We start from the raw sequence: 12,798 nt of genomic DNA on the forward strand, positions 1-12,798 counted from the left end.
TGCTAATGTTTAACTTCCCGTAAATTTTGCTTTCAGGATATTTAAGCACAGCACCATGTAAATTTATTAACTCTGGACAGCACTTTAGGTGTAATACAGAGCTTAATGCTTTTCAACATCGCATTCTGTTGAGGCAGTGTTAAGTCATCCGTCCTGTTTCACTAAAAAAGATGTTTGTATAAAGTGGTTTATTCAGTCTGTGACACCTTGAATATGTCACATCTGGGCAGGTTGGTGATGTAACTCTTGCTCAAATATTTGTCCAAAGAATGGTCTTCCGTTACAGTCAGCTCCCTGAAGGTTGTACTGTGATGCTCAGAGGCAGATTTTCAGTAACTCTTCACACTGAATGTGCCAGGCTCCTTGCAACTTGGATTGTAGAGAAAAAGCAAAAAGTTAACATTTCTCTGTTTCCAGGTTTGTTCCCCAGTACTGTAATTTCATTCCAGATGTTATTGCCACGTACTGGTTGTGGAAAGCTACAGTTGCATTTTGCAGACGAAAAGCCACAGGAGCTTGCCCTGTTGAGTCAGGTGCATTTCTTCCATAACTCCTGCATGGACACAAGTTAACTTGATTGATTTATATACCAATCTAATTAGCTATGACTCTGCTTGTGGTAGATATGTAAAAAATCTGCTAATCTCTTCATTTCATTCTCTGAAAAATACGGTAAGTAAAGTTTTGCAGCTAAATCTTCAAGTATAAATGATAGGAGGGTGGGTAATTCTAGTGAGTAAGGATCTTTTAACTCATATTTACACAGTTGCATGTGTAAATTACTGTGTGTTAGATGACAGTTAGCTTTGTATTATGTTATGAAGAATATCCGTTACTGTTTTCACTTTGAGACTGAGACAAATCTCAGGATGCTTGGTTTTTATTCAGCATTTGCCCAAGTCAAAGTCCTATAGCTCCAGGGGAGGATTTGCCTCAGTCAAAGCTGATAAGGCCCTCTGGAATTGTCTTTAGGTAGAAAGATCTTTCGTGCACGTACTCAGCTCTGAATATATATTTGTGTGTCTGGCAGTCTAAAACGATAGATCAACTCCATGTGCTTTGCTAGAGATGGATTTTTGTTTCTTATTTGTTCTGCTAGTCCATTTTCTTTGTATGGGTAAAGAATGATCTACATAAAATAATGTGAACAGTCATTAGATTTTTGGAGTCTCTATTATGTCACGAGACAGACCTTGATAAAAGAAAAGGGCACAGGTTCCACCTGTGAAAAGGCAATAATAGAGTGGATTAAGTTCTTTAAGTTCAACATGGGGTTACAGTTGGCTGACAAAGTTACGGCATTGGATGGTTTCCAAGCTACTGAAGGTACAGCTGGTCACAGAGAAGCAGCTGAGAGCATCCATTCTTTCGTGCAGCTTTCTGTGAGCTCTCAAAATTTGGGCCATGTACTAAGCTTTACATTTTTATTTAAAAAAAAAAAAAAAAAAGACACTTAAAATAATTGGAAACATATAATGAAGCAAGCCACTATATGATTATAATAAACGCTCATCCATCAATTCTTTAATCTTTAATCTGACCTACTACAACTTTCTTTGGTTGTTCTGTTGCATTTTGAAAGAGACATCTATAGTAAGAAAAATACAACTCCTGATTGTTTTGGCATCTGTTGAAGTCTGTTTTGTTGTGATTACACAGTGCACTCACATCCCAACCTGGAGTAATGTCCAGTGGATCCAAGGCACACTGAGCATGGTCTCGTGAGAGTGTTTAAAACAGGAGATACGATGAATACAGATTGTACTTTCTTTGAAGACTTGATTTTGCAGTACTTTTTTTTTTTTTTTTTTTTTTTTCAGGCAAGTATGTTGTTGAAATAGTTGAGGCTAAGGAGCAGAATGTAGCCCAGGATAATAAAAATATTTTACTGCTGTCTGTCAGGTTTGATATGTGTCTCCTTAGGAACCGGAGCCAGTATCACAGCAAAAGTGCACAGGCAGCTGTAAGATGTAAACCAAAGTGAGTGAGTTACTTCCTTTTATTACTTCTTGGTCTTTTGCAGTTGTGTCCCTACTGGGCTAATCCAAACAAGCTATTTTGGAAGTGAGTGAGTTTAGTTTGTTGTTTTCCCTTTTTGTAAATGAATGGCACATCAGTAGAGGAGGTGCTCTTATAGATTCTCCAGAGGAAACTGTGATACTTGGATTTGTGGAGTAAGGCAGTCGTGGCACTCTATTTATTTATTTACTATTGTTCGTAAGCAAGAATTGTGCTGCTTTGGTGCTGTTACGCAATAGAGACTTACTGAACCTTTTAAAGCCACTTATTATTTTTTGTAATTAGAACTAACTTCTGCAGCTGTCACTAAGCTCCTCGTCAGATGATATATTTATTATATTAGAAATGAGAGGAGGCACGTGAGTAAGACTGAAAGGAATATGCTGTGCTCAGGGTAGGGTTTTATGTTTAAATGGGTGATCAGCATGTGTGGGTTAGACCAAGATGATTGCAGTACCAGTGCCTGACTAGTTATGTGCTGCCTTTAATCCTCTGGTATTGTATTTCATTGTCTCACAGTGCACTACTGTCACAACTGAAATAAAAACCCTCTAAATTCAATGAACACTTTAATCTGTCATCATAATCACGAAAGTCTTGTCAATCATGGTTTAAAATTTAAGCATGCAGATCAAATCTGTAGAAAGAGGAGGCACCTGGACTCCACAATGTAAGTGGAGATAGTTTAAGATATTAAATATTTGTTTTGTTTATGTTTTAGGGTTTGAACTGATTATGTTTTTGTTTTTCCACATCTTTAAAAATCTAGAAAACCTGTTTAGTGACTTTGCAGGAGAAAATTTTAAGAATCAAATTAAATTGATATGACAAATTCTTTGGTGGAAATATTACTTGTTTGTGGCAATACTTTGGATTTTAGGCTTGCTCTTAAGCTGACAAGGAAGACCAGAAAATCTGGAAAAAATTAGTAGCTTGCAAATAAGTTAAGGTAGACCACTAGAGGTTTACAAGAGACTTTAAACCTGAAAGTGATTGTAGTCACTTAAAGGTGTATTTGGCTCAGATATGACTTGTGAACAAATATTCTTGGTAAGCAATTTACATTTACACTTTTTGTTTCAAATGCAGATTAAATATATAGAAAATATATGGTAATACAGTAACAACTTCAATGTCGTATACATAGTACATAAAATGATATTTTTTTTATCTCCTGTTAATGAAGCTAAAGACAGTGTTATTAGTACTTTCAGATTAAAAATTTGGGTTAGATCTATTTAAAAATGTGGTTCTGTATTCCAGAAATTGTAGTTTCTGTATGTACTGTAGCAGTACTGTGAAAAATTGATAGTGGAATGTCATACTTTGGTTTCAGATCACTGTTTGATATTTCAAGTGATAACTTTTAAACACCACTTTATGTGAGATTTTCAAAAATGTTTATATTGATCTAAACTGGTACTCACTGAAGATGTAGCAAAACTCCCAAGCCATGATGAGCATTTAGAGTAATCTGCCCCCATACCATTATTGATCCTTAGGTACTTTTACTTTCACTACTGCCAGTGAAAATAACACAATTGACGGCGATAAGGGTTTGTGAGCAGGTGACATACCATTGTTGGCACTGCATCTCCCTTGCCATTGTGAGACTCAGTTTTCAGAGGCGTGTGTTTTTGCCAGAAATGAACCACAGTCTATTGGTGTTTCTTTTTTTAAACAGAGCCAGCTGTTTAAGAACAAAAATTAAAATAAATTCTAGCTTTGCCTGTGTAGCCATAATTTGAAGTGAAAGATTGAGATACCCTGGCTGCTTTTTTTATCTTCTTATTTGCTTCTGCTATTGCCATGTGGGGAGAAAAAGATGCTCCAATTTCACAAAATAATAAGCCTCTGAAGAACCATCATTTTCAAATGCTGAGCGCAGCCAATGTGTGCATTGAGGTGAGCCACGTGGCTCACCACAACTGCTCCAAAGCAAAGCCAAGCCCATGGTGCATCTCCCACAAGTATGGAGAGGCCGTCTAATGGGCGTGCGGGTGCTTGAGTGGGATTTTCCTCCAGCTGTGGTCCATCTAGTTCACTGACTTGCCATTGCATTGAGAGTGCCACATAGCCAAAGTTTTAGCATTGAGTTTGAGAAAAGTTGTACTTTCCAATGTTATTATGCTATAATTGCTTGCCATTTTCCTATGGTAGAACTCCTGTTGCTGAGATATGAAGTGACTTCCTGAAGGTGGAGGCAGGATTAGTTTCTGAGAGCTCTTAATTCTGAAGCTTTTGCTTTTATACAACTACATTTGTACTGCATAGTTAAACAACCATACTGTCCTCAGAAAGTATCTAAGTCTGTTCCTAAAGGCAATTCAAATTCTGAGGGGAAAGAATTTAATTCTGATACTTTATTTCATCTACATTAATACTTGAAAAAGTTAAATGAAATTTAGCTTTAGAGTTTTTCTCTCTCCAACAAATGTTTTTTGCATCATAGGGCCAACTATTGATATGGCATGATAATAATACAATGGAATGGCAAGTTGAAATGATGAGAAGACTTTCATGCCTTGCTGGTATAGAATAGCTATCCCTACATACTTCAGCTGTCCCTCAGCAATATTTGTCAGCCAGGTGATAGCAGCTATTTCTGTGTTTGCAAAGATGACCATGTGTGCATGAAGTGTTATATGTTCATTAAAATAGTTTAGTGGTCTCACTACTGAAGTTTAGTCTGCAAGAATCAGCAAACGGTTCCAGCCCAGGCCACTGGGAACTATTTCAAACTCTCTGGCAAGATAGATCATCATTCCAGCTTGTAGCTGGACACACAAGCTATGATCTGAGGTGAATCATTTTGTTGGTTATCATATAAGTGTACATGGTGACCTTTGACAGCATTTTAAGTACCATCAGCTAAACATATTCTGCCACAGCACTTTGGTGGTGGTGTAGTAACCTGTGAAAGGTGCAGAGTTTGGGGACAAGTTCTGCATTGATAAATCTTCCTAAAAAGAGGTCCTGTAAACAGCAATGTCTCCTACCTCAGTCTTCCTCCTACTGAATGGAAAAGAGAAAATGTCAGTATGATTAAACTTTGGGACTGTAATGCATGCACAGGACTCCTGTAATTCAGTAAAGGTTTATGTTATATTTGTGAATAGGTCACTGATGGCACTCCTAGAACTACAGCTGTGGCAAAGGATGGGGCAACATGTTAGAGTACAAGGGGATGCAGAGTAATGCAAAACAGTCTGTAGGTCTGTTCAGTAGGACAGTGGAGGTCTGTTAGGTAGGACAGTGGTGCCACTTTTGCTGGAATGCCAGTCGCTTGTGTAGAGCATTAAAACAAGGATAATTAAAAAAAAAAAAGGGGGGGGGAGGGAGGAGGAATAAAAATGCAAACTAGTTGTGAGGAAAGCTTTTAGGCAGAGCAACGTGTTCTCGCATCTGTTGCCTGTGTTATTAAGATCATGTGTGATGTCTGCAGAAAGTAGGTAACCCACCTTAGGTCATGGCATTCAGAGAAGCTAAGGTTAACTGAGGTTTTATGTAGTGATTAATGAGTTCAATCTGCAGATTGGGCTGGGAGCTGGTGGCCAGCAGAGCAACTAAAAGAGGAAATATCCCTTAAGCACTCAAGCCTCTTGTCCCAGGGAGCAACACCAGCAGCATTAGCAAAGCTACAGGCAGCTTCCCCCTACCACACAGCCAGTGGGCTGGGGAGAGAACGGCTGACTCCAGGCACACTGCCTGCCTGGGTCTGGGTAGGAATAAGTGGGGAAAGAGTGCTTGTGTCAGAAACATAAACCTGTAAGGAGTGGGTGGAGGGAGATCGAAATGGAAGTTAGGTGGTGATTTGGGAGTGCTCAAAAAGCAGGGCTTCTTGGGAGCCCTCTCCACAGCTCCTAGGGAAGGAAAGCATCTTTGGACTTCTACAGTAGATAGAAAACTAGAAAGGGTGTCCAGGGGTTATTCGTAGCCAAGAACTGAATTTTATGTACATTTTGCTTGTAAATGCTTATCTTTTACTTTATAATTGAAGAAATTAATTCTTGCTTAAGGTTTTTTTTTTTTTTCCTTTGATTTCCTTTTTCGCCTGTGTATTATTAGGTGGTGAAATGAAACGGAATGAGATTTGCAGATTTAAATTGAGCTGTCTTTAGAGAAATTTTGAAAACAAGTTTTGCACACAGGCAGCTCTATAGAAAGAGGACCTGCTCTTGGGGAAGTGCTTGAGAACAGGAGGACTGGGAGGTGCTCCTTGCCAGTCTCTGCAGGAAAGGCAGCATCAGGCTCCTTTCATCTCCAGCTGCTAGCTTCTCGTGTAGAGGAGCTCTTATGGAGTAGCATTCCTCCTGCGGGAGCTGTGTTCGAGTCACAGCTCAGGGCTTGGGCTGAAGCATGAAGTCTTTCAGCCTTGTGCTAACACACTGGCTACAGGATCAGAGGAAGCTTAGAAAAAGGTAATAATAAGAATAGTCTATGATATTGAGACATTTCAGATGCAAGTGTTGAAAATATACGGTCTGTCCACCTTACAAAGAGTAAAACAAATAAGAGAATATAAGAATTTGTTAAATAGCAAGATGACATCAAGAAGCTGGGTAGTACGTTTCTTGGTCTCATAATGTTGAAGGAGATGTCTGTGATTTTAGAAGAAAGTAAACAATATTGGTAATGAGAAATGAATACTTGAAGTAGGTTATACACAGTGATTTAGTGTCACACATGTTTTCTTGGGCCAACAATTTTAAAAGGTTAAGGGAAAAAAAAGCAGTAGACATTGCTATGGTTATAAAATTGGTTCAGAATGATAATACTGAATGATGACAGAGTTTTTGGAAGGAACGTTACTTTTCATGCTTCAAACATGTTTAACTACCAGAGAAAGAGAGAGGAAATGTATACGTGTATGTGTGGTTCTGGCTATCTTGCAGGTGGTGGTCATGGGATCCTTTTGGCTCCCTCAGTAGTGTCTGATACTAGCAAAACAATGCTAGGCTAGACACCTCTAAGTGGTTAAAAAAATAATAATAATCTGACCTAGAGAGGTCAGGTTTCTCTGCTGTGGATCAGATAGACTGATTTTGGCATCTCCTCATCCAAGTTGTGTAATAGCGTCTGACACCTATCCAAGCCCTGCAATGCACTGATGTTTCATGGTGAGCCAAAAAGAAGATGTACTGTGTGTGAAACAATGAATGCTATTTATCCAGCTGAGGCTCAAAGGGAACAGATGATTTTATGAGGTAGGAAATTTGGGCACGCTGTCCCAGACAGGCTGAGGTACAAAGCAGAAGATGGACATGGCAGGTGGGATGGTTATGCAGAGTGGCAGGAAAGAAGAGTCCAAATGTTACATGAGCTTAAAAAGCTGAGAAAAAAGGGAAGAGCAAAAAGGTCAATGAAGTAGGCTGGAACAGATCCATGCGGTGTTTGTGAGTAAGACCATGCTCATGAGATCGAAATCCTCCCCATTCTTCCGTAGTTAGGCTGGAATTGATGGCAGTGCTGTGAGGAAGGGCTGCGAATGTCTCTGTCAAAACTTGTGTTGGCCAGGCATTTGTTGGAGGAGAGCTCAGCCGGTGAGGATGCCACAGTCCTGTTTGCTGTAGCCAGAACCCCTTCCAGTGGCAGGATGTGAGCAACAGGGGTAAGGGAGGTAGAAATGCAACCACCAGCTGTCATTTTGCCAGTGCTGCAGTTGAACTACAAGGAGTGGATTGGTTGGCTTCTAAATATTTTAACCACATGATTGCAGCAAGGTTGGTAGTCTCAGGATTAATGATTCTGAAGTAATTTTACTAATGTCAGCAAAGTTGCTCAGGATTTATACTGAAAATGTAATTGAGCGTGTTTTTTTTTTTTTTTTCCTGACTTGACTTGACAGCCAATTTCTTATGTTGCTGTAAAATACATGCAAAATAGATGTCCTTTGAAATAGCCAGGAACATATTATTTTCCTGTGCACATGGAATACTCATTATCTTTAACTATGTGTATGTCAGGAGATGTGTGAGCAATGTCCAGAGCATCGGTAACACAGGGAACAGGATTTTGAACTCCTTTATCTGTAGGCTGGTGCACTGATTTGGTGAAGGAGCTCATACTTGCACTGTCGGTGAGTACCTGTTAGTTTGGTATCACCTGAGATGGCCAAATCCTTTTCCTTTGATAATGTCAGTGTACTTCCCTACATTATTAGAATAAGCTTGACTTCCAGATCAGCTGATGACTGAATGGCAAGACGTTTTGTCATGCCTGGCAGGTGCTTATCAAGGAAATGCAGGTCTTGTCCACTGAATCTTTTTTCTCTTTAGTCTCTGCTGCTTTTTTTATGATGGACTTGTTTGCTGTAAATAGATCAATAAGTGAGAGAATGAAGGCGGTGTCAGTGCAACAGTGTTTTTGTACTACCCATAGTTCTATAGATGAATATATAGATTTTCTTTGAAGGATCTGACTGATATAGCATAATTTCTTCTGTTATTGAAGATGTCTCCACAACACAGAATTATTCTTTTTCAGATCAAGAGAATTATAGAGACAAAGCTTGATGTAGGCAAACTGCATGTTATCTGTTCCTCTGTTTCCAAAATTTCTTAGCTGGTGTGGTTGATTTATGTGACCTCGATATATGGCAAGGTATGTCATGGAGTAAGTGCAGTTATACTGTGCTTTCCTCCAGTAAAAACAATCACTCATACAGCAACATAAAAATAGTAGAACTGCAGTAGACCTCTGGCACTCCTGTGCACATAGAACACAAACCATTAGAAAGGGAAAAGTCCCGTTGTGGTGGCCTCTCCAGGACCAAAGCAATAATTTGACAATCATCTGTCTGTGCCAATCACTTGGATCACTGTAATCTGGGAATTCTGACTACAAAGATGAGAAAACCTGTTACCAGGACATGAATGTCACCATAGTTGTGCTTAATATTTTTGAAAGTGTCTCGGTAAACCCGAGAACAATTACATTCTTCTTCCTGTCTTATGGTCTCTTCAAAAGTACTACATTGGTAGTTTTCTGATAGCTACTTCTACTGACCATTGAGAAGAAATTTTTGTTTAATTGGATGAGTTCAAGGAGGTGAGGAAGAAGTGTTTGCTACAGCCTTAATATTGACTTGGTACTTTTTATTGCTTATGTTTCAGTTAAAATATCAAGAGCCAAAGTCTAGTTTTTGTTGTTGTTTTGTTTTGTTTTTAACCAGTTCATTGTGGGTAGATAAGGTAAGATAGACAAAACTTTGAGTAGCTAACTTGTAGCGCTTTAGAAGATAGATTTGGTGCTTTTTTAAACAAAAATCCCCTCATTTCTTTCAAATTTCATTTGAAGAATTGAAGAATTTTCAAAATTCTTTTTATAGAAATTGCATTGATTTTTGATTTTGAAGGAAAAAATAATTTCTAAACTTTCTGTTCATAAAAATTAAATTCATAAATATTTTTGGAAGAATAAAAACCTTCTAGTATTGTGAAGCTTAACTAATTTAAAATTCAAAACTAGCTGATTCTTGGGCATTTTTCTTTTACTCCCTATAGGTAAATCTAGTGAGTTTAAGAAAACAGTGTATTGGCAAACTTTGCTACTATAAACTAGCTTTTGCCTATTGCTCAGGATTATTAATCTTTATTAAGTCAGCTCACTCCGCTGAGATTCGACCTTTGTTTTTCTTTTGAAAGCATTTTTTTTCCTTAATATGAAAATATGTTTGCACAAACTACTACTTAAATACTCTGGATTAAATTTAGTTCAGCACAGACACTTCTGGTAATATTCTAGAGAGGTTTTTATCCTGGGTGAGAAGGTTCAGAACATTTACATCATAGGTTGTATATCTTGTGCAAGCTGTAAAAATGTGTGGACTTGTAAAATGAGATTGTGCTTGGTACAACTTTATTCACTGCGTCTGCTGCCCCAGTGAGTCTCCACCAAAGCCTTCAATTACTGCAAAGTTATAAAACTCTAGACAGATGGAAAATTAATATTTATAGCAAAATACCCTGGGTTTTGATAAGTGGAAACTCTTGGAGCAACAGATGATGTTTGCAGTTAAGATTTAGAAAGCAGCCTGTTCAGGAAAAGATGAAAGCTCGTGTACTTTCTGAAGTAATAGGTCATCTAGTGATGGCCTTAAATGTCAGCGTTACTGTTTCTGTGAACTGAAACCATCTGTGATGAAATGCTTAAAAAACGTTGTTCTGTACTTGTAAAAATAAATATAGAGAAATTATTTCCTCAAATGGCCCCCCAAACCCAGTAAAATTTGGCAAGATCCACCTCTCATTTCACAATTTCTGAAAGGTTTACAAAGGCTGCTGCCTTGACAGAGCCCTGCGCAGTGCAGGAGTCAAAAAAAAAAAAAAAAAAAAAAAAGCTTTTCAGGAGAGGGGGAAGCGCCTCGTGTTGCTCAGGAGCTGCCAAGTACGGCTGGCCTGAAGAGCTGGAGGTCAGGGGCCGTGCAGTGAGCTCATGGATACGCCTGTAAATCCAGAGTGATTTTCCTAGCTTCAGTGCTGTGGTTACTTTGGGAATACAGAAAGAAGTGTTTTTCTGGTGATTAACGTTTGCACACATCTGAGTCTAGTCATCTTGACATAATGGCTTAGAAATGATCGACGCTTGGTGTCAGAGGTAGAGCCCCTTAGCCGTCAATGTACTCAGCTACTGAACTGGCACTTGAATGCTCTACAGAAATCTAGTTTTCGGGATGAAGCTTCCTCCTTTCTTCCTGAAATCCAAAGCTAGAGGTTACCCACGTGGTTTTCTGTTTGTGGCTCCAGTGTCTTGTGCTGGTCTGCAGCTGAAGTTTTGTAGTTTTCAAGTTCTGTTGTTTTCTCAAGGGAGAACTCGGTAGTAGACGTGCATGTGTGTGTAAGTGCACACCTAGAACACGGCCAAACTTTGCTAAAATAGTATTCTGCAAAACAAGTTGAGAATACTTGTTGTTATACGCTGAAAGACATAAAGATAAAAAGGTTACCAGGGCAAGAACCTTGTTGCTTTCTCCTGCATGTCCATTTGTGTGATCAGCCTGTGTTCATCAGCTTGGGGGCAGCCGGGGAAATCTTCTGCTGCGCAGGGACGTGTTTCAGTGTTAAGAATTGGAAAAAGTGTTGAAAAAAAGTGTGTATGGAAACTTACTACATGAAACAAGTTGTTATCTGTGCAAGACATTTCCATACAGATATCTTGCAGAGACCAGAGACTTTCAGGAGCAAGGTGCAGGTTCTCTACAATGAAGTGATATTTTTTTCTTGTTTTTCCATCGTGTAATAGCAAAATATTCTCATCTGGTTGGTATGCTGATGATAATGAATAACCCATGCTGTTCCTGCTTTCTATAATGTTGTTGCCGTAAGCTTTTATTGCATTATGCAAGCACTGTAGTTGTTAGAACAAGAAAAAAGTATTTTAGTGAGACATAATGTTCTGATAGGAGCAAACCTCTCTACCTTCAATGTAAGAGCTGCTCCTCTCCTTTGTGTTTTTGTCGTTGTTTTCTTTGTTTGTTTTAATAAATATCCTTTTATTTCCCTGGCGAACTAATCACTCAAGTATATTTTCAGCATCTTTGTCTTTTAAACCAGATTACTTTGCAATATATATTAATGGGGGAGGTTTAGAATTCATGTGCATTTAAAATATAAGGGATGATGGTTCAAACTACTGTGACTATAGCTTAATTATTTGCACAAGCCCACGTATGCACCTTATTTCTATTGCAACCTGTGTGACACAGCCACAGCAGCGGTACCTGTGTTCCCGCATGCTTTGTTGCTCTTGGAAAGTTGCCTATGTGCTTGCCTCTCTTGTAGGTTTGAGGTTCTCACCTGTGGCTGTGAAATGCTATCAGCAGCATTTCAGTTCTGTTTCAACCCCACAGCTGTTGCCTTTCTTCCTAGTTGTACGAGGAGAAGTGAAAGTGTGCTTTCCTTGCACTTTCAGGAGCAGCGTGTCAGGGACACCAAGAAGAAAGGAAGAATGTGCTACTCGTGCCTGCAGTTTAGGGAGGATGCTGCAGTCTGAAGACAAGTGCAGAAATGAGGGACAAAAAATATTTTATTTTTCTTTAGAGGCTGAAGAAGACTGACTGTAGTATGTAAATATTTGTGGAAAAAGGACTACGATTAATAAAGGATTGCTTAGCAAAAAGCAAACAAGGGCCAAGCTGGTGGGTTAAGGCAAACAGATATAGACTGGAAGCACAGCATCTTAGACAAGCGTGTCTAACAACAAATACAGTGTTAGTGTTTGAGGGGTGGGGAGCCAGGTGATGGTTTCTTCATCATTCTTTGGTGTTTTCAAGTAAAGGCTGGATGCTTTTTCCAGAGGAAGTGCTCTTATAAATAAATACATGCCAATTTTGCTTAATACAGTAATAACTAAATGAAATTTAATGCTCTGTGATAAGATAGGTTTAAGAAGATTGATGGAATGGTGTAGCAATTCAAATGAATACAAAGACTTTGGTGTTGGTTTTTGTTGCTTTGTTTTTGTGGAAAGGAAAGGAATCACTTCTGCTCTGGGGTCCCTGGTGGACAGCAGAAGAATTGATGTACTTCTATGCAGCAAGTTGGACATAAAGAAAAATGTTCTTGTCGTCAGAACAGTGAAATACTAGGGGGAAAATGCCTGTGGAAGTTGCAGTAATATTTTTGATGTAGTTGACTTTTGCCTTGAGAAAGAAGAATGAACTGGATGACCTCTACAGCTTCTCCCACACATTTTTTCTGAGAGTCTGTAGTGGGTGATGTAGTTCTCCATTTTATCTTTAACTTCCTGAATCTTACTCTGGTGATCTGTTGCCCTTGC

General features: G+C 38.9%; 1 protein-coding gene across 1 annotated transcript in view; it reads left to right on the forward strand.

Moving 5' to 3' along the window:
- The window catches only part of COL25A1 (collagen type XXV alpha 1 chain), a 301,264-nt gene that overhangs the window by 140,288 nt on the left and 148,178 nt on the right, over nt 1-12,798 (forward strand). The window lies entirely within an intron of this gene.

This window comes from Cygnus atratus, chromosome 4, assembly GCF_013377495.2.
Source record: "Cygnus atratus isolate AKBS03 ecotype Queensland, Australia chromosome 4, CAtr_DNAZoo_HiC_assembly, whole genome shotgun sequence".
Taxonomy (NCBI): domain Eukaryota; kingdom Metazoa; phylum Chordata; class Aves; order Anseriformes; family Anatidae; genus Cygnus; species Cygnus atratus.